General features: G+C 51.4%; 1 long non-coding RNA gene across 1 annotated transcript in view; it reads left to right on the top strand.

The window, feature by feature from the left end:
* Nucleotides 1-2455, top strand: part of LOC138287448 (uncharacterized) — a 51162-nt gene extending 48707 nt beyond the window's left edge. Inside the window, exon 3 of the long non-coding RNA XR_011202218.1 lies at nt 1484-2455. This is a non-coding gene — a long non-coding RNA (uncharacterized lncRNA). The remainder of the gene's footprint in view (nt 1-1483) is intronic.
* Nucleotides 2456-22254: the final 19799 nt, after the last annotated feature.

The following is a 22254-nucleotide window of genomic DNA, read 5'->3' as shown; positions in this document are numbered from 1 at the left end:
CAAACACACTGCTCCTTTACAAGACTCAGGCCCTTATTACGAGTTTGGCTGTCTTTTGGCAAGACCGCCGCACTGGCGGCCACCAAGAGTCTGCCAGTGATGGCAGTACAGTGACCGTCGTATTATGAGTCACAAACTGAAGACCCCTGAAATACAGACAGAAATCCCAAACCTCCAGGCTGACTGATGGGAGAGAGACGGTTCCACCACCTGCACCACCATGCCGACAACACCCCACCCTCCATATGACGACCCACAAATCAGCACAGAAGTCATTGCACGGCGGAAAACCTTTGGCAGTGTGAATCACTGTGGTCTAAAAATTCACCTCCACCAGAACCTGATACCACATTGGACAGTCTGAATACCCCACACCTGACACACACCACACACACCTGCTCAGTGCACTATATAACACACCCTCACTCCCCCACAATCCTTTGCAACCACAACTACTAACAGAGACATTGAGGAGCACACTGACGGAGGACACTGCACGTCAATACCATAGGTCCAACACACTTCCCACGCATCACACACCACACAACGGCACCAGCAACACAACACACACATCACTACCAGATAACACCAGCACGCAAAACCAAGGACCCCACCCCGCCAAGCACCCTACATTGCACTCTACATACACAACACCCACCACGGCCCACAACTCAACCACCATGTCCCATCAGAAGCACCAACATTTCACAGATAATGAATTGAGGGTCATAGTAGGTGAAATTGCTAGGGTAGAGCCAGAACTGTTTGGAGCTCAGGTGCAGCAAACCTCGATAGCCAGGAAAATGGAGTAATGGCAGAGGATCATTGACAGGGTCAACTCAGTGGGCAACCATCCATGACCAAGGGAGGACATCAGGAAGAGGTAGAATGACCTATGGGGGTAGGTGCCTTCCATGGCATCACGTTACCAGATTGCCATTAACAAGACTGGTGGTGGGTCCCCACCTCCTCCCCCTGAGTTCACATTGTGGGAGGAGAAGGTCTTTGACATCATGCATCCTGAGGGCCTGACTGAAATAATCGAAGGACTCGAGTCTGGTAAATCAACAACACTCCCTAGACACCAACCTCTCCTGTCCAGCATGCATCCCCACCCTAATGCACAGATACCAATCACACTGCCAAGCACCACAACTCCCATAATGCATCACTCCCTACACATCAAAAGTACACAGTCCCACTTCACTATGGAATACCTGCATGGAAAACCATAGCACATGCCACACCAACTGGATACTTTGACTGCGTTCCAACACATGGCAATGACAGCAATGCTATCCACAATCCTCAACCCTCATTGGAAAATGAAAACAATGCCACAAAATGTCACCCGCAAGCAATGTCTGCACTGCTGCAGCTGTCATTGCCATCCCTGGGAAGTAAGTCAAGCTACTCCATGCACCAGATGATGTTACGAACAAGTACATCTCCACAATATGACTCTCTCCCTTTCCATCCACAGGTTCCACTGCCACTGCTACCCAGCAGCGATGCCAGAGACAGACAGCCCTCCCCAGGATGAAGGCCCCAGTGGATGTTTGGATATTGTCAACTTGCCCTGGCCATCTGGGAAAACTGGTCAGTCCACCACCAATAGCCACACCCTGGACACATCGGAGTCCCCCACCCATGTGCAACTACAGCACAGCCAACCCTTCATCCCCAAACCTGTGTCCCAAGGACAGGTCAATCAGCAGTGTGCCCCACAGTACAGGGACCAGAATCAATGCCACACATGCAAGACAATGAAGGTCCTGGTGCAACTGGGAGTGGGCACACTGTACCAGGGGCACAGGGGACATGGGGCAGTGGGAGGGCACCTGTGGTCCAAAGGATGGGGGACCCACACCAAACGACTGGCCAGGAGGCCCTCTCCCAAGTCCTGGGAGCATACCATCAGTCCCAGGACACTATGGGCATGATCCTTGCAACCATGCAGGAGAACCAGAAGCTGCAGAGGGAATACCATCAGGAGGCCATGCAGCAGTGGCAGACCCTCAATGCCACTATGACCTCCATTGCAGGGGTACTAAAGAAACAGACCACCATCCCGTGTGCGTCCACTAGCAGGCCCCTTCAACTAGCCACATTCCAACAGATCCCTCCACTTATGCGGCAGCTAGTGGAATGGAGCACCTGCCAGAGGACCTGCAGACCACCAGCCTCACTTCCCCTGTAGCTGAGGACATCCTGCAGGACCTGATGCCAAGTCCAAGATCACTGCCAGTAAGTGATCCTCTCCTGAACATGCTCCCTTGTCTGCCACTGCAACACATTGTTGACTGTCCATTGTCATATCTTCATTTATTCATGGCCCCTTAGATACTGGACCTGGATTACCCACAGCTGGGACAAAACCTTGATGATTCCACCCACCATGACCCCATTCATCACTCATTGCACTTGTGCATAATATTAAACACCTTTGAGCACAGCTACTGCCTATGTGTCTTAATTGTAATTAGTAAGATTTTCTGTTGTATAACATGTGATTACAGTCAAATCATTGTCCTGCGAATGTCTGTGACATAGAAGGGGAGCAATATGCAGCAAGGTTGATAGTAGAGCAGACATATTCTGGATACATGTGTCAAGGGAGCCATCGGTCAAGGCAGGAACCAGAGTTGCACCTGCAAATAGACCAAGACAGGGACAACTATCACAATAGGAGTCAATGTTGGCCACTCAACACACATGCAGTACAATGTCTCAATCCCTAGTGTGATTTGGCAGGTGGAATTACAAACCATATGCATAGGTCAGATCTACATTTTCAAGACATCCATACCCAATGGTGCTTCCCTCACATTTGACAAAACTCAACTAAAGGCATATTGCACAGTCAGTAATAGTTGGGTAATACATTCTCCCATTGTGGACTGTGAGGATAAATAACAATATTGATAAAACCTCTATGTTTGGCACCACAATTTGCAGTTGACAAAGCAGTACAGGGAACATAGCATATGGACAGTAAATTGCATGAGTGATGCAACACAACAGCAGAGTGAATATAGCACTGACATTTGAACATCAACACCTCCTCTAATGGGCAAAATGTTCCCCCCAAACCCACCCAGAGGGAGAGCTGCACACAACACCTCCACTGATGACAGACACCAGGAGGAGGCATGTCACAAGGCAGACAGTAGTACAGGTCACATACAAAACACTTGAAATATTCCTGTTTCTCATGGGAAGTATTGTTGAATCAATTCTGCTCTAGAGTCAGCTGCATCCTCATCATCTTCCTCCTAATCACTCACTATGTACCCTTCATCAGCCATTGGTCCAGCTGCCACCTCCTCTACATCCAGCAATGGGATGTGATGCCTCAGGGCCAGATTGTGCAGCTTGCAGCAGGCAACAACGTTCTGGCAGACTTTAAGTGGTTTGTAGAGTAGGGTACATCCGGAGACGTTTAGACAGCAAAATCTGGCCTTCAGTAACCCAAAGGTCCTCTCAATTACATGCTCATCCAGTTTTCACCATCTGTAGTTGGATATCTCACTGGTGTCAGCAGCCAGAGAAGGTTAGGGTAGCCAGAGTCACCTCTGTGCGCAAAGGTACGGCACATCTCAATACTGGTGAGGTCACAGGGCAGATTGTGAAGAGAGGTGAGATTACAGGGGCACACACATTATTGGATACATACTGATGAGCCAGGCCCGGTCCCTATGTAGTTGTGCCATCATGTGTGGGACATTACTGTTCCGCAGAATGTTCGAGTCATGCACAGAACCAGGGAACTTGGCCATAACCTGGAAGATTTATTGGTCAGCGAGACACCACCACCTGGACATTTATGGAATAAAAGTTTTTCCAGTTCCTGTACACTTGTTCATTTATCCTGAGTGAAACCAAGACAATGTGGGTGCCGTCTCTGGCCCCAATCACAAGAAGGATATGTGCGAAATCGTAGAATGCAGCTTTAACAGCGGCCAAATCTGCACGTTGGGGGAGCCGGATGTAGCAGGCCAGATGTTTGAGCAAAGCACACAGTACATCCATTAACACATTGCTGAACATTGGCTGTGACATCCCTGCTGCCAAGCCCACTGTCATCTGAAACGACCCTGAGGCAGGTAAGTGGAGAACTGACAACACCTGTACTAAAAGAGGGATGGCATAGAGATGATGTATGGCAGGCAACAGATTAGGCTCCAACTGCGTACACAGCTTCATGAAGGTCTGACGGTTCAGATGATGTCTGTATGACGTGTCTCTCTTCCAGGGTAGCAAGGTTGATTAGGGGCCGGTACATGGGGGCATGTCTCATCATCACCAGTGCACCGTATCTGGGAATAGGAGAGAGGAGAAGTCAAAAGTTGATGTATGCAGTGTGTGGACATTGTTAATCTATGCAGTATTCACAATATTTCATCAATGATGCCCCCCAAATTAATCTACTAATCATTTATTGCATGTAAAATGGCAGCCACCTGTCCTTCATGAACAGGACATATGGAAGTGACCTCATTCCGCCGGCGTTAGACATCATGGAGGTAGGTGGTCTCCCTGCTGTGCAACTCCTCATTCAATAACATTGTTGCCTATGGGAGACTGGGGCCAATGGTGATCACAGCTGGTGGTGACGGTCATCTACGCAACGGACATGACTGTCATTTACTGTGGCATAGCTCGCTTGACTCCTGACACTTGTGCAAACAAGACCTCCACTGAGTGTGGTGCTGTGTTCTTACCCTGGAAGCCAATATGCCACATCCTGCAGGAGATAAGGCCCCAGCCTTTACCCAGGAGGAGCTAGACAAGCTTGTGGACGGGGTCCTACCCCTGTATGAACAGTTATATGGGGCACCAGAGCAGTAGGTGAGTCTTATGTTATTGTCCTGTTTGATAGTGATGTGTGTGAGAATGAAAGATGTTGGGAAGATGCAGACAGAGTGGATGCATGGAGATGGGTGAGGAGTCTGAGCATAAGTGACGTGATGACACATGAGTGCGGTCATGAGATGTGTCTGATGTGTGATGTCCACTGCTGACCCTGTAATGCCACTCTACATGACTTTGTCCTTCTGTCTGTGTCACATATGCAGGTCAGTGCCCATCAGAAGAAGGGGATTTGGAGTGCCATCGCCAAGTAAGTGCAGACCTTGGGGATCCATAGTCAGCGGAGGACCCACTGCTGAAAGAGGTGGGAGGACCTGAGACTTTGGCACGTAAGACCGCAGAGACCCAGCTGGGGACGTCCTCCCAACGAGGGAGAGGTGCCCATCAGACCCTAACCCCCCTAATGGCCCACATTTTAGCGTGGCCTATCCTGAGGTGGATGGGCACCTGAGGTCACGCTAAAGGATAAGTACACGCTCACACCTCAATAATGTTATGCTTGTATGGCTTTGGGTTGACTACTAGTGGAAAGATGTAGCATTGGTCATTGATAGTTGCATGCTGACTATGGGTATCAGCCACCCTGGCAGGATTGGATTCATATATTTGTGCCCATGCCATGCAGACAGTGACTTATGAGGACATTTACTTCGAATTGGGGATTTGTGTGGTCACCTTCAACAAGGTTTAAGAGCCCAGCTCCTGCCATCAGCATCTATACACCTGAGGTGTCAGGGCATTGCCATCAGTATCAGTCTACCACTGTGACAGAGGTAATTAGTGAGTCCTCAATCAGCAGCTTTGTACTGTATGTGTAGATAAGCACAGTGAGCCCAGATGTCACTGTGCTGTTTGTCAGTGAATTAGTGGACATGCTACCTAGCCATGCAGGGTTCTGATGAGCAAGGAGTTCAGCAAATGTCTCCATACACGACCATGAGAATGTGCCAGGTACTGGGCAAATGTGACTAGTATGACCCTCATCAAGTATGAGTGCCACTGTTCCACCATCAGCAATTTACTTCAACATTGCTGTAGTTTTCCCCATGGTGTCCTACTGTTGTAGCATGTACAGGTGTGTCATGGCACAGCAGCAAATAATTATGTTTTTATTCTGCGTGAATGTAGGGTTGCTATTGACCCATTACACCCTGCCTTTCTCTGCCTCCCTCCCTCCCTCCCTCTCCTCCTCTGTCTTTGTGTGCATCAGCATCAACAGGAAAAGAAGAAGGGGCACCGGCGAGCTGGGAAGTTGCAGCCCACGGACCCAGGAGGCTGATACCAGCGGAGCTGAGGGGAGCAGTGGGACGGAGGACGAGTGGAGTACCACAGGGCAGACAGGATCGACGACAACATCTTTGGACTCCTCCTTCGATGGATGCTCCCTGGTGGTGGCAGAGCCATCCGGGACCATCCCAGCACCATCCTTGTCCGCCACCCCCCTTACCAGCACTGCCCTCCCTGTAGCTTCCCACCCAGTGCCCCGTGCCGGCTCATCAAGGTGGGTGGGCATCTCCTTTGCCGCAGACACCTCAGGCCCTGCCCCAGTCATCCCTGCTACCCTCAATGAGGAGGCTATTTACCTCCTGAGGTCTATCTCTGTGGGGCAGTGAGCCATTGTGAATGTTATCCAGGGGCTGGCATCACAGATGCAGCAGTCGAGTGCCTACTTGGAAGGCATTTACTGTGCCCTGGCTGCCCTGCAGAGATCCTTTCAGGCTCTGGCCTCATCATCGATGGCAGCCAGTGTCCCTTCTTTTTCAGTTCCCCCTCCAACTACCTGTTCCCAATCCCACAGCCCTCTTTCCTCACCCATCCAAGGCACACCTTTATACCAACATGCATCCACATCAACAGACATGGTATCCAAGGACAAACACAAGCACCACAAAAGACACCACCACCATGCACACACACAACAGACACATGCAGACACAACAACATCCACTCCCTACACGGACTCCCCCACCATCTCCACCCTCACAGACACTACACCATTCATACCTGCAGTTACCACATCATCACTCCCAGATCCACAAGTGTCCTCATTCCCACCATCACCACAATAGCAGACCCCCATACATGCACCCCATACACCAGATGCACAATCAGCACAACTGTCAACATCCCCACATGCAGCACATCCACCCTACCTGCAGACACCACCAATACATCCACCCTGTCATCTCCCTGCATCTCCTCCCCCTCTCGTACCACTACACCTAAACGCCCACACTCACCCACCCAACAGTCACACAGCATACACATGGCATCCATGCTCGCACCTGCACCCAAGGCACCTCACCGTACACACCTCACAACCATTACCTCTCCCTCCACTCCCAAACATTTATCCCATGACCAACCTTGTGCCCCTAAAAAACGTTTCCTTCAGGAATTTTCCCTGTTCCCTCCCACTGACCCAATCCGTGTCCCCCCAAGCTCCCAGTTATCCTCCCAAAATTCCTGCCTTCCACCTCCCAGTCCTCCCATGGTGGCCATAGTACGAGCCATGCCCTTCCCCCACCTATGACTTCTACCCCCACAAAGTCCAAGCTTACACCTCCCAAAGCCAAGCCCCTCCCCCAAAATCAAAGTTAAAAGCTAAACCCCCCCAACCCAAACCAAAGGACCCCCCTCCAAACGCAAACCTAAGGACCCCTTTCAAAACTGAAGGCCCCACCTAGGCCCCCCATCACCCCTAAGGTGCATGCATGCCCCATTGATGTCCCTGCCATGTTGAAGCCACTTTGCAGTCAGGAATCAAGCTGGGGCCATGGACATAGCCCTGTGTGCTTGGGGCACCCATTACAGTTGGACTGGCCAGTAGGCCTCTGTTGTAAATAGTTTGTACTTAGGTTTCTATTGCTCTTTAATATATCTGCACCAGGGACCCCTTGGTGTTGAGGGTAACATACTTGTCCTGGCTTTCGTTCCACATGTATGTGTAGCATATGTTTGGTTTGTTCTGTGTGGTTTGTGTGTTTATGCATGTGTGTTGGTATGGGTGTTTGTTTGCGTGTGTGTGTGCCAGCTGCTAGCTGTGCCGGGTGTGTGTGTTGTGTGTGGGTGTGTACTAATGGCCTTCCCTCCGGTGTGTGCTAGGTGGGTGTACTTATGGTTGGTGTCTTCATCGCCGTTGCTGGTTCTGGAGTTGTATGGTCAGCAGGAGCATTGGGAAGACTTCCAGTTTGGGTTCCATGGCGGCTACGAATGGGCCTGTGTTCCTGAAGGTGAGTGTCCCCTTTTATGTTATTCGTTTCCGGCAGGCTTTTTGTGGCAGGGCAACCACGACGGATATCCTGGCAGTGTGCGACCTCATAATTTGGTCAGCGGAAACATGCTTCCTGCCGGCCTGGAGATGCCTACTGCTGACCTACACACTTTCTTCAATGTGATGTTTTCGCTTAAAGAAATGATGGCCCTCATTATGACCCTGGTGGTGAGTGATAAAGTGGTGGTAATATCGCCAACAGGCTGGCGGTAATTACCATCAAATTATGACCATGGCGGAGAAAACTCCCACAGACAGCCAATGTACCACACCAACCGCCAGGGCGTTAACAACACTGACCACAGCGGTAGCCAACAACAGCCAGGCGGAAGACAAAGTTCTGTCCACCATATTTTGACCCTGCAGCCTGCCACGATTTCCAGGGCGGTACCAATGCCATCAACAGCCTAGTGGAAGCACATCACAGAAGAGCAAAGACTCACCATCAGAGACACAGGGAAGAACAACGCCGCCATGGAACCGGAACTGCAAGTCTTCCCGATGGTCATCTATGTCATGCTAAACCTGGAACAACAATGCCGACGAAGACGACGATGGTGAGTACAGCTGCCTAGCACACAAAGGAGTGAGGGAGGAAAACAAGAGTGACACACACACACACAACACACACCACACACAACATACACACAACCAGCTGCAGACGAAAAACAATGGCACACAATACACGGCAGAATAATGCAAGGACAATAAGAATGCAGTAATAATAATGTATTGATATAAACAGCTCCCAAATTAACCAATTATATGAAAAACAGATATGTACAAATGTACACAAAGGGCCAGTGCCCAGTCCAATGTACTAAAGGCCCACATGGCCACAGGGCACAGTCCAGGGCCCAACCTGAATCCTGACTTCATCCGGATAGAACTCTGCAGGGGCATCAGTTTGCAAGTGGGCAGGCACCTCAGGCGGATTGGGGGTGGGGAGCACCTCAGCCAAATACGGGAACAAGCCCACTGGTTCGGGAGGGGGCTCCATGCCCATTTTTCTTTGCTGGGGAGTGCAAGGCCAGTCTCTGGAGTGGGTGACTTTCCCACTGGTTCTGGAGGGGGCTCCATGCCCATTTCTCTCTGCTGGGGAGTGCAAGGCCACAGTCTCTGGAGTGGGTGACTTTCCCACTGGTTCTGGAGGGAGCTCCATGCCCATTTCTCTGTGCTGGGAGGGCCAGGTCACAGTCTCTCAGGTGGGTGACGTTCCCACTAGTTCTGGAGGGGGCTCCATGCCCATTTCTCTCTGCTGGGGAGTGCAAAGCCACAGTCTCTCAGGTGGATGACTTTCCCACTGGTTCTGGAGGGGGCTCCATGCCCATTTCTCTCTTCTGGGAGTGCACAGCCACAGCCTCTGGAGTGGGTGACTTTCCCACTGGTTCTGGAGGGGGCTCCATGCCCATTTATCTTTGCTGGGGAGTGCAAGGTCACAGTCTCTCAGGTGGAGAACATGCGCACTTCTCCTGGAGGGGGTGCAGTCCCTGGAGGGTGGCCTACATGGCTTCCGCTGGTGGTGATGGCTGCACTGTGTCATCTGAAGGTGAGGGCTGCACAGTGCCAGCAGGTGAAGGTTCCTCCTGGTCACCCTCTGCTGGAGGTGAGGGATGCACTTCCTCAGCTGGCGGTGGGGGCCCAGTGACCACTAGTGGTGGTGGTGTCACCCTGACAGCCTCTGCTGGAGTTGAGGGCTTCTTCCCCTTCATTGCAGGAGGCGTTGGATCCTTACCCTTCCTGGCAGGGGTTGAGTGCTTCTTCCCCTTCAGGCAGGATGTGCGGGTTCCTTGCCCTTCCTTGCAGGAGTCGAGGGCTTCTTCCCCTTCATGGCAGGAGGTGCGGGCTCCTTCCCCTTCATGGCAGGAAGTCCGGGCTCCTTCCCCTTCATGGCAGGAGGTGTGGGATCCTTAACCTTCCTGGCTGGTGGAGTGGGATCCTTCACTGACTTGCCACCACAACTAGGTGGTGCTACCACTGTCCACGTGGACTGTTTGGTTGAGCTGCTGGGCTGGATTGTTGGGACTCTGCGCTTACAGGCCGGACGGGGTAGAGGGAGGAAAGAGGTCAAGTTGGGCAAGAAAAAGCTTCTTAGGGTCAGTGGGGCAGGATGAGGGAGAAGGGATGGGAGTGGAGGTTGAGGGAGTGGTTGTTGGAGGTATATGTCTGCTGGACTTGGGTGCAGGTGCATGGGCAGTGTGCTGATGTGATGTGGATGGCTGTTGGGTGTGTGATTGCTTGCGTTTGTGTCCTTTAGGGTGGGGGTACAGACAGAGTGGGAGAAGACACAGGGGACGCGTGCATGGATGTTGTGGAGGTGTCTGCTAGTGAAGTGTGTGTGCTGCTTGGTGTGGTGATGCTGCTGGTGGATGTTGATGCAGTGCATGCAGGTGTGAGTGTGGACAAGACTATGAGGGAGGAGGAGGGGGAGACAGTGGAGGCAGTGGATGTGGTTGTGTCTGCAACTGTCTGGTGTTTGCATGACTGCTTGTGGGATGAAGTGTGGTGCCTGTGTTCGACTGTGTCACTCTTGTGTGTTGTCTTGTTTGCAGGCTCGTCTGTATGGGTGCATGGGATGGGTTAGGGGTTGACGAGACTGGGAGTGGGAAGTGGTAGTTGGAGGGTGGACGGTAGGAACAGGGACAATGGCTGCCATCAGAAAGGAGGCCGGAGCCTGAATCGATCCCTGTTGGCCACCAATCCACGGTAAATACCCTCCAGGAATGCATTGCATTGCTGCATCTGAAATTCCAGCCCCTGGATAGCATTCACAATGGTTGACTGCCCTGCAGAGATGGATCTCAGGTGGTCAATAGCCTCCTCACTCAGGCCAGCAGGGCTGACTGGGGCAGGGCCTGAGGTGCCTGGGGGGAAGGAGATGCCCACCCTCCTGAGTGAGCGGGCACGGGCCACTGCCTGAGGGGCTACTGGGAGGGTGGTGCTGGTACGGTGGGTGGCGGCTGTACCTGCAGATGGGTGGTCACAGAGGTGTCCGCCACCACCAGGGAGCTTCCATCAGAGGAGGTATCTGAGTCTGTGTTGTCACCTCCTGTCTCCGCCGTGGTGCTCCCCTCGCCCTCTGTCCCACTGGTTCCCTCGTCGTCGGTGGACTCTGCCTCCAGGGTCCTGTGGGATGTAGCTCCCTCTACCGCTGGTGCCCCTGCTCCTCCACCTGATGATGCTAATGCACACATGGACAGGATAACAGAAGAAAAAAGGGGGGGAGAGAGAGAGAAAGGAAACACTGGGTCAATTACTGCACCAACACCACATTTGGCATACACAGCACTGTCACACACAGGGATCAGGCTTGAGCACTATGCATTGCACTGCCAGTGATTTGGCTAGATGCCACGGCAAGATGAGGGCCACTCACCGCCAACTGCACTCCGCCTGGTACCCACAATGCCCTCACTGACATGGAATGCTAACAAGCTAGGTTACATGCATTTGCCATACACCCATTGCCCTTGAGCTGGATCGCGCTGCAATGTCTGGTCTGGCCTTAGGGACACCCACTAATTCACACCCACCACCTGGTTCCCATGCCAGCTGCCAATTACTGTAGCAATGCACACTATACTCACCTCCTTGTGGCTGCTGTGATGCCCTCAAACGCCCATCCAACTCTGGGTAGACCACTGCCAGTATGCAGGCCATCAGGGGGGTCAGGTTCCAACAGGCATCCCTTCCTCATTGGGAGGCCATGCCCAGCTGGGCCTCCACGGTCTTCCGTGCCCAGCATCTCAGATCCTCCCACTGTTTCCGACAGTGGGTGCTCTGCCTGTCATAGACCCCAATGGTCCGCACGTCCTTGGCGATGGCAGGCCATAATCCCTTCTTTTGATAGGCGCTGACCTGCAGAAGTAATACAGACAGGAAGTTACCATTACACATACAATCCAGCCTGTCACACATATAGCCCCCCAATCCAGTTTCCGTCACCATTGGCACACACATCGGCCGGCACACACCATGTACACCACCACAAGACATTCCCCCCAATGACATGATGCTTGCACACACATCTCCATGCATCCTTCTCACATGCATCGTGCCTAAGGTATACTCACCTGTTGGTCTGGAGGCCCATACAGCAGTCTGTACTGGTGTAGGACTGCATCCAGCAAACGCTCCAACTCCTCCGAAGTAAAGGCAGGGGCCCTTTCCCCAGTCACACGGGCCGTGGTAGGTTCCAGACACTGGTCACAGCAGCACACGCAGTGTAGGTGTTCTCCTGTTGAAGGTCAGGAAACAAGTGAGGAACAAGCTGGCACAGACCCCCATTGGCCACTGTACTTAATAGAGCCCCATATTACCCAATAAGGAATTGCACGGCGGTGCAAGACAACCTTCCGCCATGACGCCCAACATTGGCGGAGTTACCTCACTTCCACCTGTCCCTACATACAGGACAGGCGGTTGCCATTTCATGGTGGCGGACAATGGTTATATAAACCTTAACTGCGTCACAGCCTAGATTAGCACATACCTCGCCATTCACACTGTCCCATCAAATAAATGCACTATTGTAGGAGGCTGGCCTGGCTTGTAGTGGGTACCTTGGGTACTTACACCTTACACCAGATCCAGTTATCCCTTATCAGTGAAATGTAGTAGTGTTCTAGAAGCTTAAGCTGATAGAGGAAGCTATAGCAGAGCAGCTTAGGCTGAACTAGGAGACATACAAAGCTCCTGTAATACCACTTATAGTTACACAGTACTTTTACACAAGTAAAGACAATACTCGGTGTTACCCAAAATAAAGGTAGTTTATTTGGGTGACACAAGGCCAAAAATATCTTAGAGGCAATACTCCTTCTGGAGGTAAGTATTATACACAATATATACACTAGCCACCAAAATAAGGTAAGTAATTAGACATAGGATTTTGCAAACAATAGGAAATGCTATAGAATGCAATGGGAGAAAATAGGTCTAGGGGCAACACAAACCATATGCTAAGAAGGTGGAATGCAAATCACAAATTCCCCCCTAGACAAGTGTAGTGTGTAGAGAATCGCTGGGAGATTAAGAATACAGTAAAGATAAGTAAATTACCCAACCCCAGAGCCCAGAAAAGCAGGAGTAAAGTACTGCAAGTTTCCTTAGGACACACTACAAGTCGTGATTAGAGTTATTGCAAGAATCAAGCAAGACTGAAAACAACAAATGGTGGATTCCTGGACCTGAAGACCTGCAAATGAAGGACACCAAGTCCAGAAGTCGAAAGAAGTTCCAGGAAGGACAGGAGCCTCTGCCAACCCAGAAGAGGGTGCAAAAGAAGAGTCCTCAGTTGGACAAAGACTGCTGAAATACACCCAAGGAAGATGTCAGCGGGTTCCTGCATGATGCACTGGATGTCCCACGAAGGGAAGTTGTATGCAGGCGAGGTTTGGCACTGGATTCCTCCAACAAGACTTGGTTCCGGTAAAGTAGCATTTTGTATCAAAGTCCCGCTATCTCGACCAAGGAGGGTGCTGGGGGCCTCAACTCTGTGTGAGGAAGAAGAGGGGGCTTTCAGCACCTTAGAAAGCCCTCAGACACCAGATCGCACCCACGGGAGTCCCAAGACACGGGGACAAAGTAGGTGCAAAATGCGGTTGGTGCAGCACTACAAAGGAGGGTTCGACGCCACCGGAGGTCAATTCAGTGAGTTGAGCGTCACAGGATAGAGTGCTAGGGACCAGGGCCAGGCTGTGCATGAATGAATTTAGCAAATAGTGCACAGAGGCCTCAGGTGGTAAAGAAGACACAGTGCAAAGGGGTACTGTTGTTCTCGTGGAAGGCAAGGTCTTACCTCCTCCAAATTGGGACAGCAGGACCTCAGGACATTCTGGGGGTCATTCCGACCCTGGCGGTAAAATCCGCCAGGGCCGTGAACGACGGAAAGCACCTCCAACAGGCTGGCGGTGCTTTCCTACCCATTCTGACCGCGGCGGTAAAGCCGCGGTCAGAAAAGGGGATCCGGCGGTTTCCCGCCGGATTTCCCCTGTCTGGGCTGAATCTCCATGGCGGCGCTGCAAGCAGCGCCGCCATGGAGATTCCGACCCCCTTCCCGCCATCCTGTTCCTGGCGGTTTTTACTGCCAGGAACAGGATGGCGGGAACGGGTGTCGTGGGGCCCCTGGAGGCCCCTGCACTGCCCATGCCACTGGCAAGGGCAGTGCAGGGGCCCCCTAACAGGGCCCCAGCATGATTTTCACTGTCTGCTTAGCAGACAGTGAAAATCGCGACGGGTGCAACTGCACCCGTCGCACCCCTGCAACACCGCCGGCTCCATTCGGAGCCGGCTTCTATGTTGCAGGGACTTTCCCGCTGGGCCGGCGGGCGCTCCTTTGGCGGGCGCCCGCCGGCCCAGCGGGAAAGCCAGAATGGCCTCCGCGGTCTTTTGACCGCGGAGCGGCCAAATTTCGGTGACCGCATGGCGGTCAGAATGACCGCCTCTGTGTCGAAGGGGTCCACCCTCTGTGTTCCAAGGAGCACCCTCGTTGCCAGGAGAGGAGTCCAAGAGAACCGGTCGTCGACTTAGAAGGTGTCTGCTTGAGCAGGGGGGTGACTCTGTCACTCCACTGGAGATTTCTTCAGTCCTTCTGGTGCAGGGTGAAGGCAGGGAGTCCCCAGAGCATGCACACCATGGAAACTGTTCTATGTTGCTGGCTAGAGCTGAAGTTGCAGAGGAAAAGTAGGAATCTGAAGAGAACCCACAGGAGAGACCCTATGTAGCCCTGAGCGATGGGTTTCGGCTACCTTATCAGGTATGGACCTATCAGGAGGGGTCTCTGATGTCACCTGCTGGCACTGGCCACTCAGAGGCCTCCAGAGTGTCCCCACACCTTGGAAAACAGGATGGCTGAAGTCTGGGACACGCTGGGGGAGCTCTGGGCACCACCACTGGAGTGGTGATGGTCAGGGGAGTGGTCACTCCCCTTTCCTTTGTCCAGTTTCGTGCCAGAGCAGGGGGTGGGGGTCCCTGAACTGGTGTAGACTGGCTTATGCAAGGAGTGCACCCTCTGTGCCCTTCAAAGCATTTACAGAGGCTGGGGGAGGATACCCCTCCCCAGCCTGTTACACCTATTTCCAAAGGGAGAGGGTGTAACACCCTCCTCCCAAAGGAAATGCTTTGTTCTGCCTCCCTGGGACTGAGCTGCTCAGATCCCCAAGAGGGCAGAACCCTGTCTGTGAGGTGGCAGCAGCTGTAGCTGCATTGCAAGCCTCGGAGAACTGGTTTGGCAGTACTGGGGGTCCATGGTGGAGCCCCCAGGAAGCATGGAATTGGCTCCCCAATACCAGATTTGGAACAGTGGGACAATTCCATGATCTTAGACACCTTACATGGCCATATTCGGAGTTACCATTGTGAAGCTACATATAGGTATTGACCTATATGTAGTGCACGGGTGTAATGGCGTCCCTGCACTCACAAAGTCCCGGGAATTGGCCCTGAACTATGTGGAGGCTCCTTTGCTAGTGCAAGGGTGCCCTCATACTTAGTAACTTTGTACCTAGCCTTCATTAAATGAAGGTTAGACATATAGGTGATGCATAAGTTACTTAAGTGCAGTGAAAATGGCTGTGAAATAATGTGTGCACTATTGTATGCAGGCTGCAATGGCAGGCCTGTGGAAGGGTTTGTCTGAGCTCCTCATGGGTGGCAAAAGAAATGCTGCAGCCCATAAGGATCTCCTGGAACCCCAATGCCCTGGGTACCTAGGTACCATATACTAGGGACTTATAAGGGGGGTCCATTGTGCCAATTGAAGTTGGTGAATGAAGTCACTAGCCTATAGTGACAAATTTAAAAGCAGAGAGAGCAGACTGAGCAGAGCCTCAGTGACACAGTTAAGCATTATACACACACACACACATTAGGCCATAAACTATGAGCACTGGGGTCCTGACCAGCAGGATCCCAGTGAGACAGGCAAAAACATACTGACATACTGGTAAAAATGGGGGTAACATGCCAAGAAAGATGGTACTTTCGTACAACTATGTACACTGAGGTTGGGGTTCCATTATTCAAATTGTGACTGCCCACTCACTCTTGTGTCCCTTAGATACCTACCGCTGTGGACAAATAGGAGGAGGAGACATACCCCCGTGTACAGACCCCTTGTGGACTTGGCTACACTGGAGGACAGGCACATTATACTCATCTATAGACTGGACAGGGCCACAATCACAGAGCTGTGTGCCCAATTGGAGCCTGACATGATATCTTCTATCTGTCATCCAACTGGGATCCCCCCTCTTGTGCAAGTGCTATCAGTGCTCCGTTTCCTGGCAACTGGTTCTTTACAAGTGACAGTGTGTTTGGCAGCAGGAATGCCACAGCCAATGTCCTCAATAGTACTGGCAAGAACTTTGTCTGCCCTGGTGAAACACATGTGCAGCTACATAGCTTTCCCCCAGTTGGAAGATCTGGTCACTGTGAAAGCTGGATTCCATGCAATTGGACATATACTCAATACTGTTGGGTCCATAGATGGGACACATATTGCGTTAGCCCCCCCCCAAAATGAACAGGTGTTCCGTAATTGCAAGAGTTTCCACTCACTGAATGTGCAAATGGTGTGCCTGGCGGACCAGTATATCTCTCACATCACTGCTAATTATCCTGGGTCGGTGCAGGATGCCTTTGTTCTGAGGAATAGTAGCATCCCAAATGTGATGGCCCAACTACACAGGCACAGGGTGTGGCTAATAGGTAAGCCATGGTCCCCACCCACTGCATGTTAGTGTATGCCTTCAGGTGTCATCCTCAAATCATTGTGTGAGGGTAAATGTTGTCCCTCAATACTTGCAGGTGACTCTGGCTACCCAAACCTATTGTGGCTGCTGACCCCTGTGAGGAGTGCCAGGATAGGGGCTGAGGAACATTATAATGAGGCACATGGGCGAACCAGAAGGATCATCGAGAGGACCTTCGGCCTCCTGAAGGCCAGGTTCAGGTGCCTCCATCTGACAGGTGGATCCCTGTGCTACACACCCGGGAAGATCTGCCAGATAGTAGTGGCATTCTGCATGTTGCACAACCTGGCCCTCAGACGTCATGTACCTTTTCTGCAAGAGGAGGAGACTGGAGATGCCCCTGTGGCAGCAGTGAACCCTGAAGACAGTGAGGATGAGGAGGCAGAGGATGAGGACAACAGAATATCAGTTATATGTCAGTACTTCCAATGACACACAGGTGAGACAGTGCAACTGACCATTCCTCTGACTATTGATGTTTTCTGTGTGGCTGTAGCATGATGGCATTAACTTCCATTGCATCTCAACTTACTGTCACCTATGGCTTGTCATTTTACAGATGTTGGTGAGATCACAACTGTGTACTGATGTGATGAGTACTGACAGCTACAGGTCATTATTTCTATGCTCTCACAGTGTCCAGATCATTTGCACTAGATGTGACTGTTTCCGTAAATGCACATTTTAAACACATAAAATACTAGTAGTCAAGTTGTGTTCAAGGGTGTTTATTGTAGTGCAATGAAATTGAGGGAAAAGTGCAATGGAATGGGGCGATGATGGCGGAAAGTCCAGTGTATTGTTCCAGTCAGTTTGTAGCACACGTGCAGTGTCCAAGGGGCCATAGGAAGGGGAGCAAATGCAGTTCAAAGTGGACAAAGTGACAGTGTGGGACACAAGGGGGACAATCAGGAGAGTCTAATTTCCTGGCGGTGGTCTTGGCAAGTGTCTCTGGCTTCTGTCTGGGTCTCAGGGAACATTTGCAGGGTGGTTCACCTTCTGCAGGGGGAGGGGTGCTGGTGGCCTGTGGGTCCTGTGGCGGGCCTCCTACCCACTAGCTGCAGCAGAAGTGGAGGGCTGGTCAATGGACTGGCTAGTGGTAGGGGCCCTCTGGTGTGCTGTTGCTTCCCTCATGATGTTGGCCATGTCTGCCAGCACGTCCTCCCTGATCCCCTTATCCTGTTCCTCCTGCAGCCGCCTGTTCTCCTGCATGTTGTCAAGGATCTGGCCCATCCTGTCCTGGGAATGTTGGTAGGCTCCCAGGATCTCAGTGAGTGCCTCCTGGAGAGTCTGTTCCCTGGGCCTCTCCTCCCCCTGTTGCACAGCGGTCCTCCCATTATCCCTGTCGGCCTGTGCCGATGTCCCCTGAATGGTTTGCCCACTTGCCACTGATCCCAAGTCCCTGATTGTCTTGGGTATGAGGTGTGGACTGTGGTCCCTTTACAGGTGGGCACACTGCTGATTGATGTGTTCTGGGAACAGAGGTATGGGTACGCTGGGTGGGTGCTGTGGTGTTGGATACAGATGGAGGAGGCTCTGTGGTGGACTGTGAGTGGGCTTGGGTGACCGACTGTCCAGTGGTCCCTGATGGGCCAGATTGTTGGTCCAAATCCTGAAGTCCAGAGTTACTGTCATCACTGGGGGCATCTTCTGTTGAGGGACTGGATAGTTGTGGCACCTCCTCTCCGCTGACATTGGCTGGGGCACCTGTGGGGATGTAAGTGATGTATGTGCTTCATGTCTGTGACATATTGTACATCCCTGGCTTCCCCTCTATCATTGCTGGTGCCCTGCCACCTTTGTTTGTGTATGGAGATGTATTGTGTGATTGTTAGTTTCCCTATGCTGTGCATGCTTTAGTGATTGGTGTCCATGCAGGGCTGGGAGGGCTGTCCATGTATTGGTATGGCATGCAGGGCTAAGCATTGGGGTTAGTCATATGTGTAGGTGCAGAGTGCTGGATGGAGTGGAGTGATGGGGTGAGGGTGAGGGGGTGTGATGGCATGCAGGTATGGGGGGTGATAAGTGGTAAATGTTGACCTACCAGTGTCCAGTACTCTGGCTACTCCAGCGAGTCCCTCAGGATGCAGTAGTGCCAAGACTTGCTCCTCCCATGCTGTGAGCTGTGGGGGAGGAGATGGGGGTTCACCCCCAGTCCTCTGTATGGCGAGCTGGTGCCTTGCAGCCACAGAATATACCTTCCCCTGTAGGTCGTTCCACCTCTTCCTGATATCATCCCTTGTTCTTGGATGCTGTCCCACAGCGTTCACCCTGTCCACGATTCTCTGCCATAGCTCCATCTTCCTGGCAATCGATATCTGCTGTACCTGTGCCCCAAACAGCTGTGGCTCTACCCTGACAATTTCCTCCACCATGACCCTTATCTCCTCATCAGTGAAATGGGGTGGCCTTTATGGGGACATGGGTGTTGTGTGTGTTGGTGAGTGTGTTGAGTACTGTGGTGGGGTGTGTGATGTGGGGTGCGTGAGGGATTTATGGGTGTATGTGGTGTGTGTGTCTAGTTGTCTCTGTGCTGTTCGTGTCAATCTCCTGGCAGTAATTGTTGTTTGGAAAGGGCTGTGGGTAATGTGTGTGTGTGTTTTATGGTGCGGTGGGTGGGTGTGGTGTGTGTATGAGTGTCATGTGTGTGTTTTTAGTATTGGCCAATGTAGTGTTGTTTTGTATGTGGGTGTCCAATCTGAGCGCGGCGGTATGTACCGCCAATGATTTACCAACTTGAATGTCCGCTGTGGTGATTTGTGGGTCATAATGTGGTGGGCGTTGTTTGTTGGCATAACGGTATGGGTGTTGGGACCGCCCCTTTATCACTGACCTTTGGGCTGGCGGATTTGTGTATGTGGCTATTGGTGTGTGTTTGTCATAATATGGTGAACGGATATTAGCCACCGCTGCAGTATGTTGGCAGCCGTCACTGTGGCGGTAAGCAGGATTTACCCCCAATGTCATAATGAGGGCCTATGTCTCTCTAGCATGACACTCGGCTCATCAGAGTAATGCTTGCATAATCTCTCCACATCCCTCCTTGTAGTGATCCCAGTCACCATCCCCAGATTGACCCTGTGGTGGTGTTAATACTGGTAGGTTGTCAAAAACTTCTTGTACAGCCTTAAATTGCAAGTCGGTGCATGGGTGGGCTGCACCACTTCCTGACGCTTAAAACGGTCACATGCATCTGACCTCACACCCCAATGTGCTAAAACCTATATGACTGTGAGGCTTGAAACGCAGGGAACAGATGCTTAAAACAGCTGCCTATGTGTGACCACATGTCATGGCGAGACTTGGAACACATGGAATAGTGCACCTAAAATGTGCATCACAGCTGGGTCATGTGGTGCACTCTCATGGTAGATATCGCGGAAACTGCGGTGCACTCAAATGAGGATATTGCCAAAATCCTAGGGCAATACTTGCAGTAAAAGGTTTGCTGTTATCCTCCTTCACTTCATTTGTCTAGGAAGTAAAAGTCATTCACCACTGGTGTCCACTCCCTAATTATTATTGTGGTAAGTTGTATAGATCGTCTGGTATGAGGGCACTTCAGGTAAGAGGTGCTCATCGCCAACATGTAATGAAGAAATTCCCAACTCTGCAGGAATAAGATTAAGGCCCTCATTATGTCTTTGTCGGTAAAAACCTCCTACTGCTGCGTTGACGGCTGCCAAAAGACCATCGCCGCGGCTAACATCCGTCCACCATAATATGACCCCAGCTGGATTTCTGCCACAAGATGGGTGGAAATCCGGCTGTGGTAATGCTGGCGGATGGTGTTAAGGTGGCGTTGCTACCACAACAGCGCCATGCCAGTAGACCACCACCAGCGATATTATGAGAAATAATATGGCCTGGCGGTGTTCTGCTGGTGAGCGCTGCTGGCAGTAGCAGCGCCACATCCCGTCCCCTGCCTGAATTCAGGAAAGTCGGATTTCTGACAGGAGGGGGTGTCGTGTGTGTGTGTGCGCGTGTGAGTGTGTGTATGAATGAGAATGTATGTGTAGTATTGTTTGTGTGCGTGTATGCATGTGTGAGAATGCGTGTAAGTATGGATATGTGAATGCGTGTCTGCGTGTCAGTGTGAATGTGGTGCGGATGTGTGCATGAATGAATGGATGCATGCGTGTATGAATGTGTGTATGCCTGTGTGAGTGGGTGTGTGTATGCGTGGTGCGTGTCTGCGTTTGTGTAGTGGGGTAGGGGATTGGAAGGGGGAGCGTGGATGGAGAGGGGGTGGGGGCATCTGAGGAGTTGTTGGGGGCGGAAGGGGCCTCCTATCAGTGACAGGGAAGGGATTCCCTGTCACTGATAGGGTGTACCGCCATGGTTTTCGTGGCGTTACGAACGCCACGAAAACCATGGCTGTAGGCAGGGTCAAAATGCATGAGGAGGTACAATAGCGGCCACCGGGCTGGAGATCCTTATCTCCAGCCCGGCCGCTGCTACCGCCATGGCGGTCAGCATGGTACATTAGTGAGTTGGCTTCAGCCAACCCGCCAATATCATAATGTGGCGGTGTGGACCGCCAGCCTGTTGGCGGTACTACTGCCACATTACCACCAACCACCGGGGTCATAATGACCCCCTAAATGTCTTGATTGACATACGAAGTGCTCACAACACTAACACATTCTGTTCTACTAAGATCCTGGCTGCAACTGACATTCCGGCTACTGCCAAACCTTAGTTCACACATTCCACCAAGAATACTGACCTCACGATGTAAGCAAAACACTACAAGCCTCTGGCACAACATTCAGAGACTTCAAGTGACTAATGCCCTGATAAGTTATGTATGCGATCATTACAGTATTGTATGACCCCACTAGAACATTCCCTTGTTGAAGATTTTTCTGAAAGTGATACAAAATTCAGAGAACAGGATCTAGATAATCCTCATTCCCTTGGAGAGCTTCTTTACATACAGCCAACATTGAAGTTGCCAGTTTTCTTCCATCACAGCTACTTTAACTTCATTGATTGACTGTTATGAAACCAATTTCTTTGAAGCTGACAGATATGCAACCTTGCCCACTGAGCCCTTGAACTTATAACCACTGTCAAGCTGGATTAGTTTGGCAAGAGAGTAACTTCATTAGGTGGTTGTGAAAATGAACTGCTCTGTCTTTAGAAAGAAAACTGTGACAAGGATCATCCTGAACTTTACTCTGATAAAATGTTAGGTCTCTTCACAGAATCATTTGGCATTTAGGCAGACTGAGGAGAAATCCTTGTTAATTCAAAGGTGATTTCATACTCTCTTTCAAGTGAAGTTAGGTCTCTTCTGATGCTCCATGAATCAACCAGTCGTGGGGGTATGGAAGGACTGGGCTACCTTGT

This window comes from Pleurodeles waltl, chromosome 1_1 (genome assembly GCF_031143425.1).
Source record: "Pleurodeles waltl isolate 20211129_DDA chromosome 1_1, aPleWal1.hap1.20221129, whole genome shotgun sequence".
Taxonomy (NCBI): Eukaryota; Metazoa; Chordata; class Amphibia; order Caudata; family Salamandridae; genus Pleurodeles; species Pleurodeles waltl.
This window is presented reverse-complemented; position numbering and strand designations above follow the sequence as displayed.